We start from the raw sequence: 12,123 nt of genomic DNA, 5'->3' as shown, positions 1-12,123 counted from the left end.
TACTATACTATACCATACCATACCATAATTATACTATACTATACCATACCATACTATACCATAATTATACTATACCATATACCATACCATACTATACTATACTATACTCATACAATACCATACAATTATACCATACCATAGTATACCATACTATACCATTATACTATACCATACCATACTACATACTATACTATACTATACCATACCATACTATACCATACTATACTATACTATAATTATACTATACCATACTATACTATACTATACTATATATATACCATACTATATATCTATACTATACTATACCATGTACCATACCATACTATAATTACACCATACTATACCATACTATACTATACTATACCATACCATACCATACTATACTATACTATACTATACCATACCATACCATACCATACTATACTATACCATACCATACCATACTATACCATACTATACTATACCATACATACTATACCATATATACTATACTATACCATACCATATTATACCATACTATACTATACCATACCATACTATAATTATACTATACTATACCATACCATACTATACTATACTATACAATACCATACCATACAATACCATACTATACCATACCATACTATACTATAACTATACCATACCATATCCTATACCATACTATACTATACTATACCATACCATACTATACCATACTATACTATACCATACCATACTATACCATACTATACTATACTATACCATACCATACCATAACTATACCATACTATACTATACCATACCATACTATACCATACTATACTCATACTATACCATACCATACTATACTATACCATACTATACCATACCATACCATACTATACTATACCATATATACTATACCATACCATACTATACCATACCATACCATACCATACTATACATACCATACCATACCATACCATACCATACCATACATATATACCATACCATACTATACTATACCATACCATACTATACTATACCATACCATACCATACCATACCATACTATACCATACCATACCATACTATACTATACCATACCATACCATACCATACCATAACATACCATACTATACTCATACTATACTATACTATACTATACTATACTATACCATACTATACTATACTATACTATACTATACTATACTATACTATACTATACCTATACAAGATGTTGTTATTATATACGACCAGTGGCTATATTAAAGTTGGTCACGTGTTTATAGGTTGTATATAAACTAGATATATTACATAATGGGTCAGGTGTTCCCTGTTGTTAATGAACTGTAAATAATAAAACAGAATGAGGTCAAGTCTTTCTCTCGTCTATATGAACTGGATGTATCATATAGTGGGTAAGATCTTCTCGTCTATACAAACTGGATATATATATATATATATATATATATATATATATATATATATATATATATATATATATATATATATATATATATATATATATATATATATATATATATATATATATATAACAATAATGAAGTGCGTTTGGTCAGGGTAGAACAAGTGTCACCCATCTGTTTGTTGATGTTGTTGACGCTGGAACCTGATGGGTGGTGGTTGAGTGTCCAGGTGAGTGTGTTAAGGTGTGATAGGGTGTGTTAAGGTGTGATAGGGTGTGTTAAAGTGTGTTATGGTGTGTTAAGGTGTTTTAATGTGTTGTTAAGGTGTGTTAATGTGTGTTAAGGTGTGTTAAGGTGTGATAGTGTGTGTTAAAGTGTGTTATGGTGTGTTAAAGTGTGTTATGGTGTGTTAAGGTGTTTTAAGGTGTGTTAAGGTGTGTTAAGGTGTGTTAAGGTGTGATAGGGTGTTAAAGTGTGTTATGGTGTATAAGGTGTTTTAAAGTGTTGTTAAGGTGTGATAGGGTGTGTTAAGGTGTGATAGGGTGTGTTAAGGTGTGATAGGGTGTGTTAAGGTGTGCTAGGGTGTGTTAAAGTGTGTTATGGTGTGTTAAGGTGTTTTAAGGTGTTGTTAAGGTGTGTTAAGGTGTGTTAAGGTGTGATAGGGTGTGTTAAAGTGTGTTATGGTGTGTTAAAGTGTGTGAAGGTGTGTGTCAGGGTGTGCTAAAGTGTGGTAATATGTATCACGGTGTTTTAAGGTGTGTTAAGGTGTGTCCAGGTGTGTGAAGGTGTTTCAATGTGTGTTAGGGTGTGTGAAGGTGTGTTAGGGTGTATTAGGGTGTGTCAGGGTGTATCATGGTGTGTAAATGTGTGTCAAGATGTGTCAGGGTGTGTAAAGGTGTGTTAAGGTTGTGGCAAGGTGTATCAGGCTGTGGCAAGGTGTGCCAGGGTGTGTCATGGTGTGTCAGAGTGTGTCAAGATGTATCAGGGTGTGTCAAGGTGTGTCAGGGTGTGCTAAAGTATGTCAGGGTGTGTCAAGGTGTCAGGGTGTGTCAGGGTGTAGCAAGGTGTGCCAAGGTGTGTCACGGTGTGCTAAAGAGTGTCAGGGTGTGTTATGTCAGGGTGTGTGTCAGGTGTGGCAAGGTGTGTCATGGTGTCAGGGTGTCAAAGTGTGTCAAGGTGCGTCATGATGTGTCAGGTGTGTTAATGTGTGTGTGTGTGTGTGTGTGTGTGTGTGTGTGTGTGTGTGTGTGTGTGTGTATGTGTGTGTGTGTCTATTCTATCTGTCTGTGTATGTGTATGTGAATGTGTATGTGTGTGTATGTATGTCTGTATCTATCTATTAATCTATATATCTATCTATTGCTATATCTATCTGTCTGTCTGTCAGTCTGCTCTATCTATCTATCTATTCATTCATTCACCTGTCTGTCTGTCTGTCAGTCTGTCTATCTATCTATCTATTTATCTATCTATCTACCTGTCTGTCTGTCTATGAAATACTCCTCGAGTAATGAGGGTTCCAGACTGGGAGCATAGAGACACGAAGGGTACACCCCCCAAGATCTCAAAAATGCCCCCCCCGACCTCCTGGGGCCTCCTCCCCCTCCTCTGGGGTCAAGCCTCCTCCTCTCCCCCTAAAATGCTCCCCCTCCCTGGGGGTCGCCCCCCCGACCTCAAATGCCCCTCTCCCCACAAGAGTTGATGAGGTCATTAACATGCATTGAAATATCAAAGGCGTTTATAATAGACTCTGATGAGCTTCTGGGGCGAACAGGTCACTGGAGGAGAGAGGGTGGGGGGGCAGAGGAGGAGAGAGAGAGAGAGAGAGAGAGAGAGAGAGAGAGAGAGAGAGAGAGAGAGAGAGAGAGAGAGAGAGAGAGAGAGGAGAGAGAGAGAGAGAGAGAGTCTGATGATTTGTTTTATATATAATGGTATACATATATCGTCAGAGGTTCATAATATACCCCTAGTGTTTTATTATACCTGTTGGAGGTGTTAATGTTTTTTTTTGTGGTATTCTCATCAGCAGAGTATTATGGCCCTGGTCTCTAGTCGATCAAGTGGTGAAATATATAGTTAAACACTGTATATTTTAACATGTTTAGTATTGTTAGTGTTCATAGTAAACATTGTAGTATATATAACATGTTTAGTTATGTTAATAGTAAACAGTGTATAGTTAACATGTTAAGTAATGTTAATAGTCAACAGTGATAGTTAACATGTTAAGTAATGTTAATAGTAAACAGTGTACAGTTAACATGTTAAGTAATGTTAATGTTATGTCCCTCTTCAGAACACATCAACCACGTCCGCACGATGGCCGGGCTGAACTACGTCGGTCTGGGAGCTGGTTACGACGGCATCAATACGTGAGTGTCTCCTGTCGTACCTCTGTAACGTACATTTGGAATCCTATTTGTAACGCATCTTTATAATACACATTTGTAACGCACTTATGTAACGAACCTTTGTAGGACACCTTTGCAATGCACATTTGTAACACACCTTTGTAAAGCACCTTTGCACCTTTATCACACACCTTCCCGTACGTCCTGTAGTGTATCGTTCTACATATTTTAGGTTAGGTTAGGTTAGTCATATTGAAGGGAAATAGGTCATCGTATTCTCTCTCTCTCTCTCTCTCTCTCTCTCTCTCTCTCTCTCTCACTCACACACACACACACACATTGTGAGGGTGTTATTGAGTGCGTGACTAACACACTAGATGGGACCATGGGACTTAAAACAAGTGTAATACAATAAAAAGGCCGGAGATGAGGTGAAGTACCGGATGGATAAACAAACCCCAAAGAAATTAAACATTAATTTACTATAAAACAGTTACAACATGCATGTATATATGTACACAAACAAGTAATTTTTATCCGACAATAAGACCTAAACTACCGCTTGGTTCGTTCGGTAGTTGGAGCTGTTCTATTTGCACACGTCGGAATTTTAGTTCAGCGACTGATGTATTATATCCACTATTATCCTCTTGAACGTCATTAGTAACTGCCGAATTGATTAACAACTGTTGGCCTGACAATGTGTATATACCGTCGACACAACACGACAAGAGACACTTCCCATCCCGGCCACAACACCATCCTCCAGGACAGCCACTTCTGCTCCAGCACACTCGGTAACTCTTTAGTAACGTTGCCAGACAAAATACAGCGGGAACACTCTCCCTCCATACACGACTATCGAGGAACGACCCATGCTGCCTCAACCACAGCTGCTGCGTGACTCCAACCCTCACACACCTCTCAGCCTAAACTAAGCCACCAACTCGAACCAAACCCGAAAAACTAACTAAACCTAAATGAACCAACGAAACCTCAAACCTGCTTCTCGTCCTGACACACACACATATCTCAAGACACATGACATCAGACGCGTGCCACAGTATCAGGAGACTGGAAGCCGTTGTGTCACCTAGTGGGGACGATGGTGTAGCGCCGAGTGGAATAATTAGGGCGAACATAATGCGAGGAACCACACCAGGCAGCCTGTTGGAGCGTGGCTGTACATGTATACCCCAGGATGTCTATGTCCTCATTGTCTGTGATGCAATTAGGGAGAGAGAGGGAGGGAGGGGTGGAGAGAGAGGGAGGGAAGGGGTGGAGAGGGAGGGAGGGGGTGGGAGAGAGGGAGGAGGGGGTGGAGAGAGAGGGAGGGAGGGGGGGGAGAGAGAGGAGGGAGGGGTGGAGAGAGGGGAGGGAGGGTGGAGAGAGGGAGGGAGGGGTGGGGGAGAGGGGAGGGAGGGGTGGAGAGAGGGGGTAGGGAGGGGTGGAGAGAGGGAGGGAGGGGGTGGAGGGAGGGGTGGGAGAGAGGGAGGAAGGGGTGAAGAGAGAAGGAAAAGGATAAAGGCGAGAGAGGGGGAGAGGGTAAGGAAAAGTGAGAGAGAGAGAGGGGGCAGGACAAAAAAGAAAGGGAGAGAGGGATGGAGGGAAGGAAGAGATAAAACGAGAGGGGAAAGAGGAAGGAGAGAGACAGGAGAGGGAAAAAGAACAGAGAACACAGAGGCATCATTACTAGTATCAATAACATCAACATAATAATAAGCTTAGAAACATATAAACAGACAGACAGACAAACGGACAAACACAATCTCAAACACACACACACACACACACACACACACCATAACATCAATATAATAATAAGCCCTTACTGTTCTCTCACCTGTAATCAACGAGTGACCGAGCTAACGATTTCCGGGTCTTTCCTTTACCTGGTGTGAGAGGAAGTCATATACCTGGATGTGTCTCAAGCGTGTTAGAGAGAGAGAGAGAGAGAGAGAGAGAGAGAGAGAGAGAGAGAGAGAGAGAGAGAGAGAGAGAGAGAGAGCGTGTGTGTGATAGATCGAGTGAGAGAGACAGAGAGAGAGAGAGACAGAGAGAGAGAGAGACAGAGACAGAGAGAGAGACAGAGAGAGAGAGAGAGTAAAGACTATGCTAATTCTCTTTGATGATAGACAGTAAAGGTTTTATTTTAGTCATTAGTGTTTCAGCTCCTAAGTTTCCTCCTGTACCTGTGCTTTATGTACCTGTGTTTATGTACCTGTGTTTATGTACCTGTGTTTATATACCTGTGTTTATGTAGAATCTGTGTTTATGTATCTGTGTTTATGTACCTGTGTTTATGTATCTGTGTTTATGTATCTGTGTTTATGTACCTGTGTTTATGTATCTGTGTTTATGTACCTGTGTTTATGTATCTGTGTTTATGTACCTGTGTTTATGTACCTGTGTTTATGTACCTGAGTTTATGTACCGGTGTTTATGTACCTGAGAATAGGTATCTGTGTTTATGTACCTGTGTTTATGTACCTGTGTTTATGTACCTGTGTTTATGTACCTGAGTTTATGTACCGGTGTTTATGTACCTGAGAATAGGTATCTGTGTTTATGTACCTGTGTTTATGTAGAACCTGTGTTTATGTACCTGTGTTTATATACCTGAGTTCATGTACCTGTGTGTGGTGACAGGTGCTAAGGATATGTACTTCACACTGCAGGACTCCTGTGGGCCTGGAGGACGTGTCCAAGTATCCTGAGCTGTTCGCCGAGCTACTGAAGGATCCCTCCTGGTCTCTACAGGATCTGAAGAAGCTGGCGGGCCTTAACCTCCTACGAGTCCTGAGGAGGGTGGAGCAGGTACTGTGTGTGTGTGTGTGTGTGTGTGTGTGTGTGTCATCAACAAGTAATTGGACATGATGTAAACGCTTGACAACCATGAAGGACATTTGGACCAGTGATAACAGGATGTTGACGCTGTGTAAACCAGCTAACGACCACATACACACACATTCTCTCTCTCTCTGTCTCTCGTAACATAACCTCGATAGTCAGCCAGTTAGTCTCCTTCCCTGCTTCAGCCAGCCAGCCTCCCTCCCTCCCTCAGCCTGCCAGGGTCTCTCTCAAACACACACACACACACACACACACACACACACACACACACACACACACACACACACACACACACACACACACACACACACACACTTTATTCATCATAAACTGTAATATGTAACTGTAGACTCGAAGCAGACTAAGCATTGATTAGTGTCACCGGGGCGATAAATGACACGAGGATTAATCTGACATGAAAAAATGACGACCTCAAATTGCACCCACTTGTGTCTCGCCTCTGGTACATGTTTAGTGAATCTGAGTTTAATTGGCGAAGAGGAGATAATTACTTGACGTTTTCCATACCTGTGGAGATGTATGTATGTATGTCTGTAGTGGTTATGATGGACGGTACACGGGGCAAAGGGGAAGGTTAGGTTAGGTTAGGTTTTGTGGGCTAGATCGTCCTGGAAATAATAATGAAGACTGACAGATATAAACTGTTGCCTCTATATACATTCCCACATAGGTGTTCAGCGATGACAGGTGACGTGACAATTAGTTGACGTTGATGGTGATTGATTTCTATCGTTAATTACCAGGTGTGACAGGTTTAAAGGGTTATATGTTAAATGTCTGTTGGTAATGATTATATCGACAATAATTATGGTCATTAGTGTTGTTCTCATTATTATTATTATTATTACATTAACCACTACACCTTCCTATTAACACCACTATACCCACCACAACTCCCCACCATAACCACAATCGCCTCTTCTTACCACCACTACACATGCCCCCCCTCCACCATACCTACCACTACCCTTCCATCACCCCTACCACCACTCCTTCAACCCCCCCCTTACTTGCCCCCTACTATACTCTGCTTCTGGTCTCAGGTGCGGGAGGAGTTAGCGGGAGAGAAACCATCAGAGGAGATTATTCCCATCCACGACATCGACACCCGCTGGCCCTGCAGGTACAAGTTCTCCAGCCTCGACCACGCCCGAACTTGACCTCCCGCGCCCACCACCACCACCACCACTAAGCCTCTTTCTACGCTTTCATCTACGCCCTAAAGCCAAAGTTTAAGTCCAGCGTCTCTTCCCTCCCCTTCAGGTCCTGCGTCAGCCTGTAAGACACACATCAACTTGGTACACAGGTAAAGAATGTAGTGATATGACCCAGACACTTGAGGTGGTGATTGGAGGTCAGATTACGGGGTTAAGTCAGTGAAGTCACCTTGTTTGACCTCTTTTTTTTTTACGGCATATTGACCAGAGTAGGAAAATGTGTTGGTGATACAGGTTAGGATATATTTGTGACCTTTGTTTGACCTCTCTCACGGTGATAGTGGTATAGGTATACGTCTCACTGGATCACCTGAAGATTATAGACACCCGAGGTTATTTCACCTTATGATTCAATATCCTAACGCTAACCTAACCGAACCTAAGCAAAACAAACCCAACGTAACCTAACCTAACCTAATCTAATTTAATTTAACCTAACCTAAGCAAACCTAATCTACCTTAAAATTAAGCTAACTTACCCTAACCTAACCGAACCTCCCCAGGTAGCGTTAGGGTGTTAAATAATAAGGTGAAATTAACTTGGTTGCCTAATATTCAAGTCCATCGCCTCACTTCACATCACATCATCAGCAAGGAAATGACTACCTGTAACTCTCGCTTATCATAAGACGGAAAGCCAATTAGACAGGAGGACAGGTAATCGAACGTGACCCTAATATATAATGTGATGACTCATTTTGTTGACCTTTTTCCTGCGGCCTTCAAACTAGTCTGACCTACGCCAGCTGACCCCCAACTCACGGCGGTCACAAGACGGGAAGATGGCGCTAAAGACTTGTTAATAAAGACTCACCTGTGTGTGTGCATATACTGTGTGCATGTGTGTGTGTGTCTCTATGAGGATAATATGTTTTGGTTAGGTTTGGTTTGGTTTTGGTTTGGTTAGGTTAGGTTAGTTTAGGTTCGATAGAGTTAAGTAGCATTTGGTTTGGTTAGGTTAAGTTAGGTTAGGTGCGGAGGCAGTAAGTCACCCGATCACAGGTTCTCGTGTTACCAGTCTCGTCAAGGGATTCATGAACAGGTGTGGCTCATGGACAGGTGTAGTTCATGGACAGTTGTAGTTTATGATCAGGTGTGGCTCATGGACAGGTGTGGTTCATGGACAGGTGTGGCTCATGGACAGGTTTGGCTCATGAACAGATGTGGCTCATGGACAGGTGTGGTTCATGGACAGGTGTGGCTCATAACCAGGTGTGGCATCGACCGAACACCTGTGATTACCTTTCGACAATACACACCATTACGAAGACTAGCGACAGAAGTACTGGTAGTCGTAGTCAAAATAGTAGTAGTAGTAGTCTTAGGGGGAGGGGGAGGAAAAGTTGTAGTAATAGTTAGCAATACTGATAGTAATACTCACATCCATTAGTAGGAATAATAGTAGTAGTAATTTTGGTAGTGTACGGTGAACTAGTAGTAGTAGTAGTAGCAGTAGTGATAATAAGAATAGTAGCAGCAGAGAAAAATACAATTTGTCTATAAGATAAAGCAGTATTAATAGTAGTTGTTTGCCATATGTTTTAATAGTAGTAATAGTTGTAGAAAAGAAAATAAGTATTTCTGTAATAGTTGTAGTAGATTATCAGGTATACTTGTAGTTATTATTAAAGAAATAGTTGTAGATGATGTAGTATAATATTACTAGTAGTTTTAGCAGGAATAGTGGTAGCTGTTGTCATAGTCATAGTTGTAGAAGAGAAAATAGTTATAATAGTGGTAGTTTTATCAGCACGAGAGGATAGTTGTTAACAGGGTAATAGTTATAGAACAAAAAATAGTTATAATAGTGGTAGTTTTATCAGCACGAGAGGATAGTTGTTAACAGGGTAATAGTTATAGAACAAAAAATAGTTATAATAGTGGTAGTTTTATCAGCACGAGAGGATAGTTGTTAACAGGGTAATAGTTATAGAGACAAAAGAATAGTTATAATGGTGTTGGTTTATCAGCACGAGGAGGATAGTTGTTAACAGGGTAATAGTAATAGAACCAAAAAATAGTTATAATAGTGGTAGTTTATCAGCACGAGAGGATAGTTGTTAACAGGGTAATAGTTATAGAACAAAAAATAGTTATAATAGTGGTAGTTTTATCAGCACGAGAGGATAGTTGTTAACAGGGTAATAGTTATAGAACAAAAAATAGTTATAATAGTGGTAGTTTTATCAGCACGAGAGGATAGTTGTTAACAGGGTAATAGTAATAGAACCAAAGAATAGTTATAATAGTGGTAGTTTTATCAGCATGAGAGGATAGTTGTTAACAGGGTAATAACTATAGAACCAAAAAATAGTTATAATAGTGGTAGTTTTATCAGCACGAGAGGATAGTTGTTAACAGGGTAATAGTAATAGAACCAAAGAATAGTTATAATAGTGGTAGTTTTATCAGCACGAGACGATAGCTGTCCACAACAGATACGGAAATAAACGAATAAATAATTAATTAAATCTTGAACCTAAACACACAAAGATTATATCACCAGCCTGTGACCTTACCCTGCTCCCCTCTACCCTCCCTCACCCTACCCTGCTCCCCTCTACCCTCCCTCACCCCTACCTGCTCCCTCTACCCTCCCTCACCTACCCTGCTCCCTCCTCCCTCACCCTACCCTGCTCCCTACCCCTCCCACCCACCCTGCTCCCCTCTACCCTCCCTCACCCCTACCCTCCCCTCCCACCCCACCCTGCTCCCTCCTAACCTCCTCACCTACTACCTCCCAGCTACGCACTGAATACGTCAAGAGTTCACTCAATTAACTATCTCTCAATGCAGTCTTGAAATGCTGGTCGCCATCTTTTGTGATATTATATTTTTTCCCAATTAAGAGTCGTTCCCACACACACACACACACACACACACACACACACACACACACCCCTTCCCCAACACCCACCTGACGAAGCCCTCCCCATCCCCATCTCCCTCTGTATGTCTCGTAAGGGCAGCATCTCACAGCAGTAGCGTCTTGCTTCACACGTTCAACACCGATGATACTTAGGTCGTTAAACAATAGGTGGTGTTATCTACAGTGGAAACTTCTATTTAACGGACACTATGGAGAAGAAAGTCCGTTATATAGAAGGTTCGTTAGATATAAAACCTCATCTAACGAACTATATAGACATGAAAATCCGTTATATCAAGTGTCTGTTAGATGTAAAAACCTCCATTTAACAGATTACCTGGAGAAAATAATCCCTTATTTAGACGTGTCACTGTAATACCGAAAAACGACTTTTAATGTTTGTATTGATATTATTTTGTCTGTTACTTTTAGCATCTATTATCAAGGCAGTTGTTAACGGCAGGTGTTTGTGTCTCTACCAACTGTGTTATGGTGATGAAAACACAATGTACCTTTAGTTCCTTACCTGCCTCTTGCCCTTAACAATGTGCTAAAATACACACACAATCTACCCCCTCACCTCACCAGGCCCACTCAGGTGTGTGTCCTCAGTGGGGGGTGATGTATTGTATTGTAATAAAAACACTAATATTTTAAATTGTTTCTTTTTCTATAACCTACGAGATAGTTTGCTTTATTGTGTTTTAATGTGTGTATTGTAAAGTCCGTGTGCACTTTTAAACTGTAAATGGGATAAAAAAGACCAATTTAATAAAGATTTAACCCAATTACTGTATACATGTCCAGCTGTCAACATAACCACCATCTTACACAGGTTATAGGAGCAGTAAGTTAAACACGGCAGGATAACACCGTAGACTGTGTGGTGTGTTTTATGTTGTGTTGAACCTTACTTCAGGGTTAGACACAATTGTCACTTAAATTTCAAATTATAAGAGAAATTCATATAATAAATGTCTCTGTACCCCGATATAAGTTAAAAGCCAATATCAGAGTTGAGTTTACGGTGTTGGTTGGGATGTGTTTGACTGATTCATCTAAATCAGCGGTCCACAACCTGTATACACAAGTCGGCCACTTAATGGTACAAGTAATCAGTGATCGGCCGCAGGTGTACTAAGGCAACATTAGTCAGCACTGTGTTCCATAGAAGTTAATATACAATCATAAATGCAGGACGATATTTTATTATCAGATTTTTATAAACAACACTGATATTTAAGACTAAACAAAGCTTTAATTTTCAGCATATTCATATTGTGCATTGAAATAAAACACAACTTTTAACAATACAAAATATGGAAATATGAAACTGTATTCGAGTAGTACAGAATAACGGTTTAATAACCGAATCTCACCCAAAATACAAGTATACAAGCGATTTTGTTTTTTAAAGTAGTATTA

At 40.6% G+C, this 12,123-nt stretch overlaps 1 long non-coding RNA gene across 1 annotated transcript; it reads left to right on the top strand.

Moving 5' to 3' along the window:
* The first annotated feature begins 3,720 nt into the window (after nt 1–3,720).
* Nucleotides 3,721–8,226, top strand: LOC121866034. The gene is made up of 3 exons (XR_006088876.1): nt 3,721–3,759; nt 6,417–6,555; nt 7,656–8,226. It is a non-coding gene; the product is annotated as an uncharacterized LOC121866034 (long non-coding RNA).
* Nucleotides 8,227–12,123: the final 3,897 nt, after the last annotated feature.

Source organism: Homarus americanus, unplaced genomic scaffold (assembly GCF_018991925.1).
Source record: "Homarus americanus isolate GMGI-L3 unplaced genomic scaffold, GMGI_Hamer_2.0 scaffold48089, whole genome shotgun sequence".
Lineage (NCBI taxonomy): Eukaryota > Metazoa > Arthropoda > Malacostraca > Decapoda > Nephropidae > Homarus > Homarus americanus.
The sequence above is the reverse complement of the archived record's forward strand: the minus strand, read 5'-3'. Positions and strand labels throughout refer to the sequence as shown.